Here is an 11,811-nt window from a genome sequence, read left to right as displayed (position 1 = left end):
AGAACGGATAAATGCAGAACCTCAGTAGTTTTCGAGGGGTTACTATACCATTCTTCCTGCAAAATAGCGGTAAGGTCAGGTAACGACGATGGAAGTGGACAGTGATCACTCACGCTTCTCTCCAAAGCACACCAGAAAGAGTCAATAATATTGAGATCTGGTGGCCAGACGAGATGGGACAGCTCGTCCTGCTGCTGACAAAACCAATCCTGGATGGTGCGGGCGGTGTGAACAGGGGCCCTCTAGTGTCGGAACACAGCATCATCATCGGGGAACAAACATCATTAGCCAAAATGGTCACATCATAATTGGCGGTAATGCGATCTTACAGAGTAAGGCTGGGCCTGTGGAATACCTAATGTGGCTGACCCGATCATCTCCGAACCCCTAATATGTTTGACTCTTGAGGCGTAAACTCGACCAGAAGCTGCAAACAGTGCGAAACAAGACTTGTCCGATCAAAAGACTTTCTTCCATTACTCCATAGTCCATTTTTATAGTTGAGGCATCACGTTTTCCTGTTAAGGTCTTTGAATTACAGATGAGTGATTGTTGAATTCCAGTTCGCCCAAAAATTCCGTGCTTATCGAGCTTCCTTGGTGTTCCTTCTACGCCGACAGGGTTCGCAAGTGCGACATTTAGTCCTGCAGTAACTTTTGCTGCTGGCGTCCTCTCATTTTTCGTCTCAGTTCTCTTCACTGAGCTTCTGTTACGGTCATTCACCACACACTCTCGTCCGCGTTGTGCCTTAGCGGACGGTGTTTTTCCGCCTTCTCTACATGTAGTAGAAATCTTCGGTACGGTGCCCCTCGAAACACTAAACACTTCGTCTCCCTTGGTTACCCACCCAACGAGAACCAAGAATTTTCTCACATTCCAATTCACTTACATCTGACGTATCCACTCACAACTACACGGAACGCTGTTGTGAAAACGCTTGACACTTGCAACGTATTTTGAGCATTGCACAGGTGCCGTTCGTGGTCGAACACAGCAGGTCAACCAGAAGCCATGGCCAGCCTTTGCATTTACGTGCAAGGATACATTTCTCGCGGCATTCCTATATTGTATACGTAGCCCCTGTATGTGAGTTACCAAGTGCCTGTTGACATGTGGGCCACTTTCTTTATCTCGAGAACCGTCAATACTCAGCGGTGCAGGCTGTCTTCCTGTTCGCGATCATTAATCAATTCTTATTGGTTATTTTGGGCCCAGTGTAGTCATCCGTGATAGCAGATATAGCATTCACAACAGCCTCCTACTCCAGCCATTCTGCACGTATGGTTTTTTGGTTTCACTGGAACATGAACAAGTTTAGTGATTCCTTGAAATCTGAGCAACGCAAACAGTGAAAAGGACTCCTCTTATCGCAAGCGAGATATGGCAGACGTGGAACTCAGCTTCGTTTATCAGACGGTGTCAATCGACAGTCACATGTCAGGAACGCCGAAAGAGAGCCTCAGTGTAGCATCAGATTTGAAAGAAATGTGTTGCACGCAATTGCAGTTGCTTGCAGCCGAGGGTCTATTTAAAACAAAGGCAAGGGATCGCGGCAGACCTCACGTAGTTCACACACCAGATGTGAAGGAGTGGTTGTCTTGGCGAGTAGATAGTTACGAAACAAGACAGCAAAGAGAAGGACGAACTTAAGGTATAAATAAGGTTCTTGCACAAGAGCCTCAGGACCACCATGACAGACTACAGTTCAGCCAGTATAATTTAAGACGAGTCGTTGAAGATCTGTTTGTTACAACTTGCATTTTATTTGCAGACTAGCTGTTTACGGCCATGCTTTGATGGGAATTGGATATGGCTCCTAATCTCCTTTTCACCCTGTCTCTGTCCATCTCCTCCTCTCCTTCCATTTATCCATCTCCACTGTCTTCCACCTCTGTCGGTCCATCACCTTCTACCCCCTCTCCCAACTTCTTCTCTTGCCATCTCTCTCTCCCCCCCCCCCCTTTTCTCTGTCCATGTCCTCCTTTCCGCTTTCTACGTGTATTTCCTCCCATCCTTCTATCCAGCTCCTATCCCCCCCCCCCCTTTCACAGCTATTAAGCCTTGCTTGCTGTTGTTGCAAATTCATATTCTGTAGCATTATCCTAATCATATGCCTATAAGTCATGAATACAACTTTCCTATTTTCTGACAACGTTTCACTGTTATTTACACTGTAGTGCCAAAGAAACTGGTATAGGCATACGGATTCAAATACAGAGATGCGTAAACAGGCAGATGATGGTGTTTGGTTTGTGGGGCGCTCAACTGTGTGGTCACCAGCGCCTGTATAAGGTCCCAATTTTTTTACAGTCCAATTTTTTACACAGTCACTGTCACGAATGATGATGATCAAATGAGGAGGACAACACAAACACCCAGTTCAGTGGTAGAGAAAATCCTCAACCCGTCCGGGAATCGAACCGGGGACCCTATGATCCAGAGGCAGCAACGGTAGCCGCTAGATCTCGAGCTGCGGGCTAACCAGGCAGAATACGGCGCTGTGGTCGACAACGCCTATATGAGACAAGAAGTGTTTGGCGCAGATGATAGATGGGTCGCCGGCCGGGGTTGGCCGATCGGTTCTAGGCGCTATAGTCGGAACCCCACGACCGCTACGGTCGCAGGTTCGAATCCTGCCTCGGGCATGGATGTGTGTGATGTCCTTAGGTTAGTTAGGTTTCAGTAGTTCTAAGTTCTAGGGGACTGATGACCTCAGACGGTAAGTCCCATAGCGCTCAGAGCCATTTGAACCATTTGTTAGATCGGTTACTGCTGCTACAATGACAGGTTATCAAGATTTAAGTGAGTCTGAACTTGAGTGTTATAGTCGGCGCACGAGCGATGGGACACAGCATCTCCGAGGTTGCGATGAAGTGGGGATTTTCCTGTACGACTATTTCACGATTGTACAGTGAATATCAGGAATCCAGTAAAATATCAAATCTCCGAAATCGCTGCGAGCAGAAAAAGATCCAGCGAGAACGGGACCAACGACGACTGAAGAAAATCGTTCAATGTGACAGAAGTGCAACCCTTCTGCAAATTGCTGCATATATTGTTGCTGGGCCTCCAACAAGTGCCAGCGTGCGAATCATTCAACGAAATATCCATGATATGGGCTTTCAGAGCACACTTCCGCTGGCCACCAAAACTCACAGACATGAACATCATTGAGCATATCTGGGATGCCTTGAAACGTGCTGTTCAGTATCTTACCGATTTATGGGCAGCCCTGCAGGATTCATTATGTCAGTTCCTCCAGCACTACTTAAGGCATTAGTCGAGTCCATGTCACGTCGTATTGCTGCACTTCTGTGTGTCAGCGGAGGCCCGGAGGCCCTACGCGATATGAGTGTTCTTTACCATGCAGCATGCGTTGGTTTGCGAGTATGTATGTCAATGTAGATAACAAGATGGCAAAGAAGTCAACTCGAACAAATAGGTGTATAGGACAGTTGTGGTCTGTACCAGTTTCTTTGGCTCTCCAGTGTATTTTATATATGTTGAAATGTTTCATCGTTTTATATTACATATTTATATGTATGTCTTATATATTTAAAAATATGCACACAAAAATTGGCACGTATTTGAATTCTACGTTGTGTCAAGATTTCGAAGCCCTTTCGAGATTTAAGATTTTGAACAAACAAACATTTACATTTATATATATATATATATATATATATATATATCCCTATAGCTATTACATATATATTTATATATTATATGTGACGCTGTAGTAAGCATATAAAACGCCCGCGTATTGGAAAGCAACGGTGAGGAATTTTCGGAGATTTAAGAGTTTGAACAAATCAACATTTGCACCTGTATAAGTAAAAATGAAAATAGCCGAAGAAATATGACGTTACAAACACGAGATGCTGGAAAAATGCCGCATTATACACGAACTTTTAATACATTTATTCTTTACTAGTAACACGCGGACCACCAGACCTGCTAACCGCGGATTTTGATGAGCCTTAGGTATGTTGTAGAGGGAACTATCCTGAGTACGAGGCTAGCGGATTTTCTGGTGAAGGCGCCTAGTTTCCGACAAAACAGATGTTGGAGTTTTATGCGTACCTCCTATACTCGTAACGTCAGTTATGTTTAGGTCAAGAGAGCGTAGTGTAGTGGCTAAGAAACGGGGCTACGACGTTAGAAGGCTGTTGTTCAAAAAATGTTTCAAATGGCTCTGAGCACTATGGGACTTAACAGCTATGGTCATCAATCCCCTAGAACTTAGAACTACTTAAACCTAACTAACCTAAGGACAGCACACAACACCCAGTCATCACGAGGCAGAGAAAATCCCTGACCCCGCCGGGAATCTAACCCGGGAAACCGGGCGCGGGTAGCGAGAACGCTACCGCACGACCACGAGCTGCGGACAAGGTTGTTGTTGTTAACTTCAGTAAAAAGGCTGGTTTGATGTAACTCTCCACGCTACTCTATCGTGTGCAAATTTCTTCATCCCCGAATATCTACTGCATTCTATATCCTTCTCAGTCTGCTTACTGCATTTGCATCTTGGTCTTCCTCTACAATTTTTGTCCCCCACACTTCCCTCCAATACTAAACTGGTGAACCCCTGATGTCTCAGAATGTGTTCTATCAGCTGATTCCTTCTTTTAGTCAAGTTGTGACACAAATTTCTTTTCTCTCCAATACTCTTCAGTACCTCCTACTTAGTTACGTGATCTAACATCTGGTCTTCAGCATTCTTCTATAGCACCACACTCCAAAAGCCTCTATTCTCTTTTCATCTAAACTGTTTACCGTCCATGTTTCACTTCCACATGTGAGCACACTCCAGACAAATACCTTCAGAAAATAATTCCTAACACTTAAGTCTGTATTCTATGTTAACACATTACTGTTCTTCAGAAATGCTTCTCTTTACTCTGCCAGTGTATACTTTTATCCGCTCTACTTCGGCCATCATCAGTAATTTTACTGCCGAAATAGCAAAATTCATCTACTACTTTAAGTATCTCGTTTCCTAATCTGATTCCCTTAGCATCATCTGATTTAATTCGACTACATTCCATTATCCTTATCTTGCTGTTCTTGGTGGCTCTAAAATGGTTCAAATGGCTCTGAGCACTATGGGACTTAACAGCTGTGGTCATCAGTCCCCTAGAACTTAGAACTACTTAAACCTAACTAACCTAAGGACATCACGCACATCCATGCCCGAGGCAGGATTCGAACCTGCGACCGTAGTAGTCGCACGGTTCCGGACTGCGCGCCTAGAACCGCGAGACCACCGCGGCCGGCGCTTTTCTTGGTATTCATTTTATATCCTGCTTTCAAGACATTGCGCATTCAGTTCAACTGATCCTCCACGTCGGTTCCTGTCTCTGACAGAATTACAATGTCGTCGGCAAACCTCAAGGATTTTTTTTATTTCTTCTCCCTGAACTTTAACTCCTACTCCAGATTTTTCTTCGGTTTCCTTCAATGCTTTCTCAATGTATTGAAAAACATCGGGAATAATCTACAACCCTGTCTCACTTCCTTCTCAACGACTGCTTTCCTTTCATGCCCCTCGACACTTATAATTGCCGTCTGGTTTCTATACAAGTTGTAAACAGCCTTCCGCTCCCTATATTTTACCCATGCTACCTTCAGAATTTCAAAGAGAGTATTCCAATCAACATTATCGAAAGTTCTCTCTGAGTCTTAAAAACCTATAAACGCAGGTTTGCTTTTCTTTGATCTGTCTTCTAAGATGCGTCGTAGGGTCACTATTGCCTCTCGTGTTGCTACATTCCGAAATCCAAACTGACCTTTCCCGTGGTCGGCTTCTACCGTTTTTCCATTATTGTGAATTTATGCTAGTATTTTGCAATCATGTCTTATTAAACTGATTGTTCGGTAATTTTCACACCTGTCAGCCCTACGGTCCCGAATATTGTATGTGTACTTTTCCTTTTTTTTCAGTGTCATAGAACAAAATATCTTCAAATAATGTAGTAGTTGCGGAAGGATTCCGAATGCAAGCGAAAGTACTCAGCTCTAATTTTGACCTCGATTACTTAATTAATACCGATCAAACCTGCTGCCAGTGCCAGTCGACGTACAACTGATACTATGCGGAACAAGGAGCAAATATCATCCCTATACAGAAAAACCATTTGAATGAGATTATTGTAAAATGTATACTTTCACGGCAGGAAATGTCACAGTAAAGAAAATGTTCTGGGCTATTATTCCGTGGTCGAATTGACCTCACTTTAAAACTCTACATTTCGTCATCATCTGCGGATGACATTTTCAAGGTGGATCGTAGCTTCTTTGGATGTCCGATTTACACGCTGGTCCCGCTACTGACTGCAACAAAATTCCGCTTGCGCGAGCTCCCGTACAGTGGCGTGACGTCACACGTTTAGAATAAGACGCGCAATTGGCCGTTGTTGGCTGCTTGCCCTGTTACTATCATCCCAGGGTGGAAAGCTGGTACACATCTTCAGCACTGGAATCCAAATGTCATTCAGTTTCACACCATCCTCACTCCTATTGAAATTCGTGGAGTGTTTTACAATCTCCATGGCCTCTCTGGATAGCCTTTCATGATATCCGCTTGTGTCTGACATTACTTGAATCCTACCAAAATGAATGTGGTGGTCTCCTAGCTGCAAAGCAAGTCCGCAACAGCTGGTCTGCTAGTTTCCCTCTTCTGCCGTTTGCTTTTCTAGTCGTTTCTTGATCGTTCTTTTTGTTGTACCCACGTATACATTCCTACAACTACACGGAATGCTGTGAATTTCTACTTTTTCCAGGGCGTTGATACATATTTTTCAGCCGTCCGGATCGGTAAGGAATAAGCACATAAAAGGAAAATACAATTATTAGACTATAACGTAAATGATGACGTGCTACGTGTATTGAATATAAACAATAGTTACACAAACATTATCTGAGAAAAATAACTCAAAACATTTTAGAATGTCACACGTATATCCAGTGGAGGCAGTCGGTACGTTGCGAATATGGGCTATGTTCACTGATGGTGTCCTACTAGTGCTTTCGTGTAGACTTTACCGTTTCCAAGTCATTCCTGTCTTGGACATGAGCTCGCCTTTAAATGTTCAAATATGTGCGAATTCCTAAGGGACCAAACTGCTTAGGTCATCGGTACCTAGACTTACACACTACTTAAACTAACTTAAACTAACCTATGCTAAGAACTATACACACATCCATGGCCGAGGGAGGACTCAAAACTCCGGCGGGAGGGGCCGCGCCTTCCGCAACATGACGGCTCAAACCGCGCGGCCACTCCGCGAGCTCGCCTTTAGATGGCACCAAGATGTATTCGAAGTTATCTCCTGAGGATGACTTTTGCCTGATGACTGAGAAGCTGTTAAGGAACTCATCTTCCTTAAACTATGCTCGTTACCTGAATTCAGCATATTTTTCAGGCCAGTATTTTTGGAGCGAATAGTTTACCGTTTTGCCTTCTTTTCGTTATTCCAAATGGACGTTTCCTTCTCAATTTGGGCCACCGTTGCATTGAGCGTTTCTTCACCCCAATCTGATGCAGAGTCGATAATGCCATGGTAAAAGATATCTTCTTCTTCGAAGTTGTAGTGTTCGTCAGAATTATCAGACGGTGATGTGTCACTATCTGATTCCACTGCATGAAGGATTCTCGGCTTTGGGTAATTCATTAGAACATAAGAAAAAAATAAAATAAAATTTGTGGAATACGTACCACAGCCATCTTAAAACCAAAACTTCCTTTTCAGCAAACATCCAACAAGATACCGACAGCAAATTGCTTGCTCATTGCTAAACATTCGTCGAATCGACGAGTACATTTAGTCGTTCCAACGAATCAACATTTACATGCGCACATATACCTTCGTCGATTCGACCCTGAAGCTTTGGGACGAAATATGGTTTACCTGAGAGCGATGAAGGTCACTTCCCCCGGCGGAATTGCAGAGCTAAATAGGCTCCCCATGCACTTCCGCGAGGACGGGGCACCCCTCCCGGTCACAACAAGTGGGGCAGCTGTTGAAGGGCAATGTGTTCTTCGAATCGACTACAAATGTTCAAATGTGTGTGAAATCTTATGGGACTTAACTGCTAAGGTCATCAGTCCCTAAGCTTACACACTACTTAACCCAAATTATCCTAAGGACAAGAGGACTCGAACCTCCGCCGGGACCAGCCGCACAGTCCATGACTGCAGCGGCCCAGACCGCCCGGCTAATCCCGCGCGGCGAATCGGCTACCAGTAGTATTCTAGGCTTAATGAATGACAACAAAACTTTTGATTTCACCGGTACTTGAGCATCGCTATGATTTCTACTCGGTGATCCTAACGCTCTTTCACCGCAGCGAACGAATAACCATTCATGGGCAATGCTTTGCTGAGATGTTTTAATTCTGCGTCAAGCAGAGCTCTTACCATGAAAGGCTATTCAGAGAGGCCATAGAGATTATAAAACACTGCAGGAATTTCAATAGGAAGGAGGAGACCATGAAATTGAAAGACATTTGGATTCCCCCCTCTGGTGCTGAAGAAGAAATGTACCAATCTTCCCGGACGGTGTGGCCGAGTGGTTCTAGGCGCTACAGTCTGGAACCGCGCGACCGCTACGGTCGCAGGTTCGAATACTGCTTCGGGCATAGATGTGTGTGATGTCCTTAGGTTAGTTAGGTTTAAGTAGTTCTAAGTTCTACGGGACTGATGACCTCAGAAGTTAAGTCCCATATTGCTCAAAGCCATTTGAACCATTTGTACCAATCTTCCACCATTGGATGATACCATCACGGGACGACGGCAGTCTACAACGGACTATTGCGCTCGCGTATTCAAAACATGTGACGTCACGGCACTGCACGGAAGCACGCGGAAGCAGAATTTTGTTGCAGTGAGTAAGGAGCCAGGGTGTGAGTCGGACTTTCAAAGAAGCTACGATCCCACTTGAAAATGTCCTCCGCAGACGGGGCCGAAACGTTGGGTTTCAAGGGGAAATCCATTCGACCACGGCATAATAGCCCGGAACATTTTGTTAATTGTGAATAAAATTAGTCATTCCTTCACAGGTATACCGTAACTGAGCCAGGAAATATTTTCCCTTACGTATTCTTATGTAGGCAAGAATTATTCAACAAATTTGGTCCAATTGTTCATAAAAGAGCTAACGAGTTGACTCATGCATTGAAAAGTGTAGTTGTGACTTGTATGAAATCAGGGAAGTTCTCGATAGTGCTTTACAAAGATTTTTTGAAAACGTGTCATTCTTCAGTACGTGGGACAAGACGAATTTCTGTACATAAGAGGGGAGGGCAAACTGAAAGGAATGAAGTGTTCGTATGGGATTCATGGTCGGGAGTCCCCACCTGAGGAAGTTCGGTCACCGTGCTGTAAGTCTTTTCAGCTGACGTTATACTGGGAGACTTCCATGTTGATGATGATAAAATAACGCAACTCCCAGGCGAGAAATTCTCCGACCCAGCCGGGAATCGAATCCGGGCCCACTGCACTGACTGTCAGACAGACAGGGCAGACTGATGACACATTTTACGGTCAAAGTTTAAATGAAACAAAAGCATTCACCTGCGCCGTAAAAATTATCTCACTCAAATGTACACCACTATGCCATCACAGATTTTTACTGTTACAGGCACATTAAAAATTTCACGAAAATTATTCAAAATGCTCCCGACTTGTTAAAGACTAATAGAAAAATTTCTTCAAGGTAGGATTCCACAACAAATACATTATTTGATTCGGCATCAGTTTGGGGCACCTGCTCTCACAGTGCTCTCCTATCGAAAATATATGTGGTAAGCTCCTTCGGGACCAAACTGCTGAGATAATCGGTCCCTAGGGTTACAAACTACTTAATCTAACTTACGCTTAGCACAACACAGACACTCATGCCCGAGGGAGGAGTCGAACCTCCGACGGGGACAGCCACATGGATCGTGGCAAGGCGCCCTAGACTGCTCGGCTACCCCGCGCGGCCTGCCGTCTATGTCGATAAAAGAAAGAACAATATCTTAAAATTTAAACTAACTGTGTTTTCCCATATCGTTGCTGAAAATTCCGTGGGCTTGCAACGCAATAGTTTCATTAAATGTGGGTGGTGCTTTACGAATTTGTGTTTCGATTGCTTCCACAACAAATGCCATTCGGAATTATGTTCTAGCACGTCAAGTGATTAAAGTGATAAGAACAGGATTTTTCTGTAATCTGTTCTGTAACAAACGAAATACACATCGCAAAACAGTTTGATTGGTTTATTAGTTAAATTACTCCGGCGAAAACGACTTGTTTTGAATAATTTTACCTGATACGAGGGGTATTCGAAAACTGAGACCCGATCGGTCGTGGAATGGGAACAACTGTGAAAATCCGATGAAGCTTTGCACAGACGTGATGGGCAGTGGTTCTAGTATATCCGTCGATCGCATCAGGTCTCTCTTTTCAGTTCTGAGAGCATGGCGAGCACATAAAGATTCCTAAAATGTCTCCTGCCAACTACTAGGGCCTGGTGAGAAATTTCGCCTGAAGCTACGCAGCCCACATCACATAACTGTCATGCGATTTCTTCTTCAAGACAAATGTCAGCCGCATTCTGCAGGGGCAATGAATATGCTCCTGCATCGTTTTCGATTGGAAGTGTTTGATTACCCACAATACAGCACGTAATTGGTTTCCTCTTTCGTCTCTGCTCATATTAACCCGTTTCTATGAAGACAACATTTTGGTACAGACAACAAGCTATAGGCTAGCGTAGAGAACTGCCGGAAAGCACTGGCAGTTACATTCTACACTGAAGCGCCAAAGAAACTAGTATAGACATGCATATTCAAATACAGAGATATGTAAACAGGCAGAATACGGCGCTGCGGTCGGCAACGCCTATATAAGACAAGTGCCTGACACAGTTGTTAGATCGGTTACTGCTGCTGCTACAATGGCAGGTTATCAAGATTTAAGTGAGTTTGAAGGTGGTGTTATAGTTAGCGCACGAGCGATGGGACACAGGATCTCCGAGGTAGCGATGAAGGAATTTTCCAATACGACCATTTCATGAATGTATCGTGAATGTCAGGAATTAGGTAAAACATCAAATCTCCGATATCGCCGCGGCCGGAAAAAAGATCCTGCAAGAGCGGCATCAAATTCGACTGAAGAGAATCGTTCATCGTGATAAAAATACAACCATTCCGTAAATTACTGCAGATTTCAATGCAGGGCCATCAAAACGTGTCATTCAACGAAACTTCATCGATATGGGCTTTCGTGCTGTACGATGCAAAGCCTTAGACATCGCCTTGGACCGTCAACACCGCCACTGGACGGTAGATGACTGAGAACGTGTTGCCTGGTCGGACGAGCCTCGTTTCAAATTGTATCGAGAGGGTGGACGTGTACGGGTGTGGGGGTAACGTCATGAATCCATGGACCCTGCTTGTTAGCATGTAACACTTTCATGCCGATGTGCTCTTCCACCATTTATTATTGTACATATAGTTGCTTTTATCTTTATGTAAATTTATATGTACACGATGTATGAATTAATTTGTTTATTTTGCTGTATAGTCAACTATGTATATTATGTAAATACCGCTGAGTAATCTCTGAGGGAATGTTAGGGAAACGTTAGGTTTTTGTCAACGAACAAGTATCATTGGAGTAGCGGCGTCTCTGGACGCGGAAGGATGTTACGTCAGAGCGCGACACAAAGAGAGAACTCTGGTGTGAGACTTGGTGAAGTGCGGACGCATGGATGGCGTGCACTGTACTGGAGGAGTGATTGTTTAGCGGCACGTGGCAAGTGA

Source organism: Schistocerca americana, chromosome 8 (assembly GCF_021461395.2).
Source record: "Schistocerca americana isolate TAMUIC-IGC-003095 chromosome 8, iqSchAmer2.1, whole genome shotgun sequence".
Classification (NCBI taxonomy): Eukaryota; Metazoa; Arthropoda; class Insecta; order Orthoptera; family Acrididae; genus Schistocerca; species Schistocerca americana.
The sequence above is the reverse complement of the archived record's forward strand: the minus strand, read 5'-3'. Positions refer to the sequence as shown.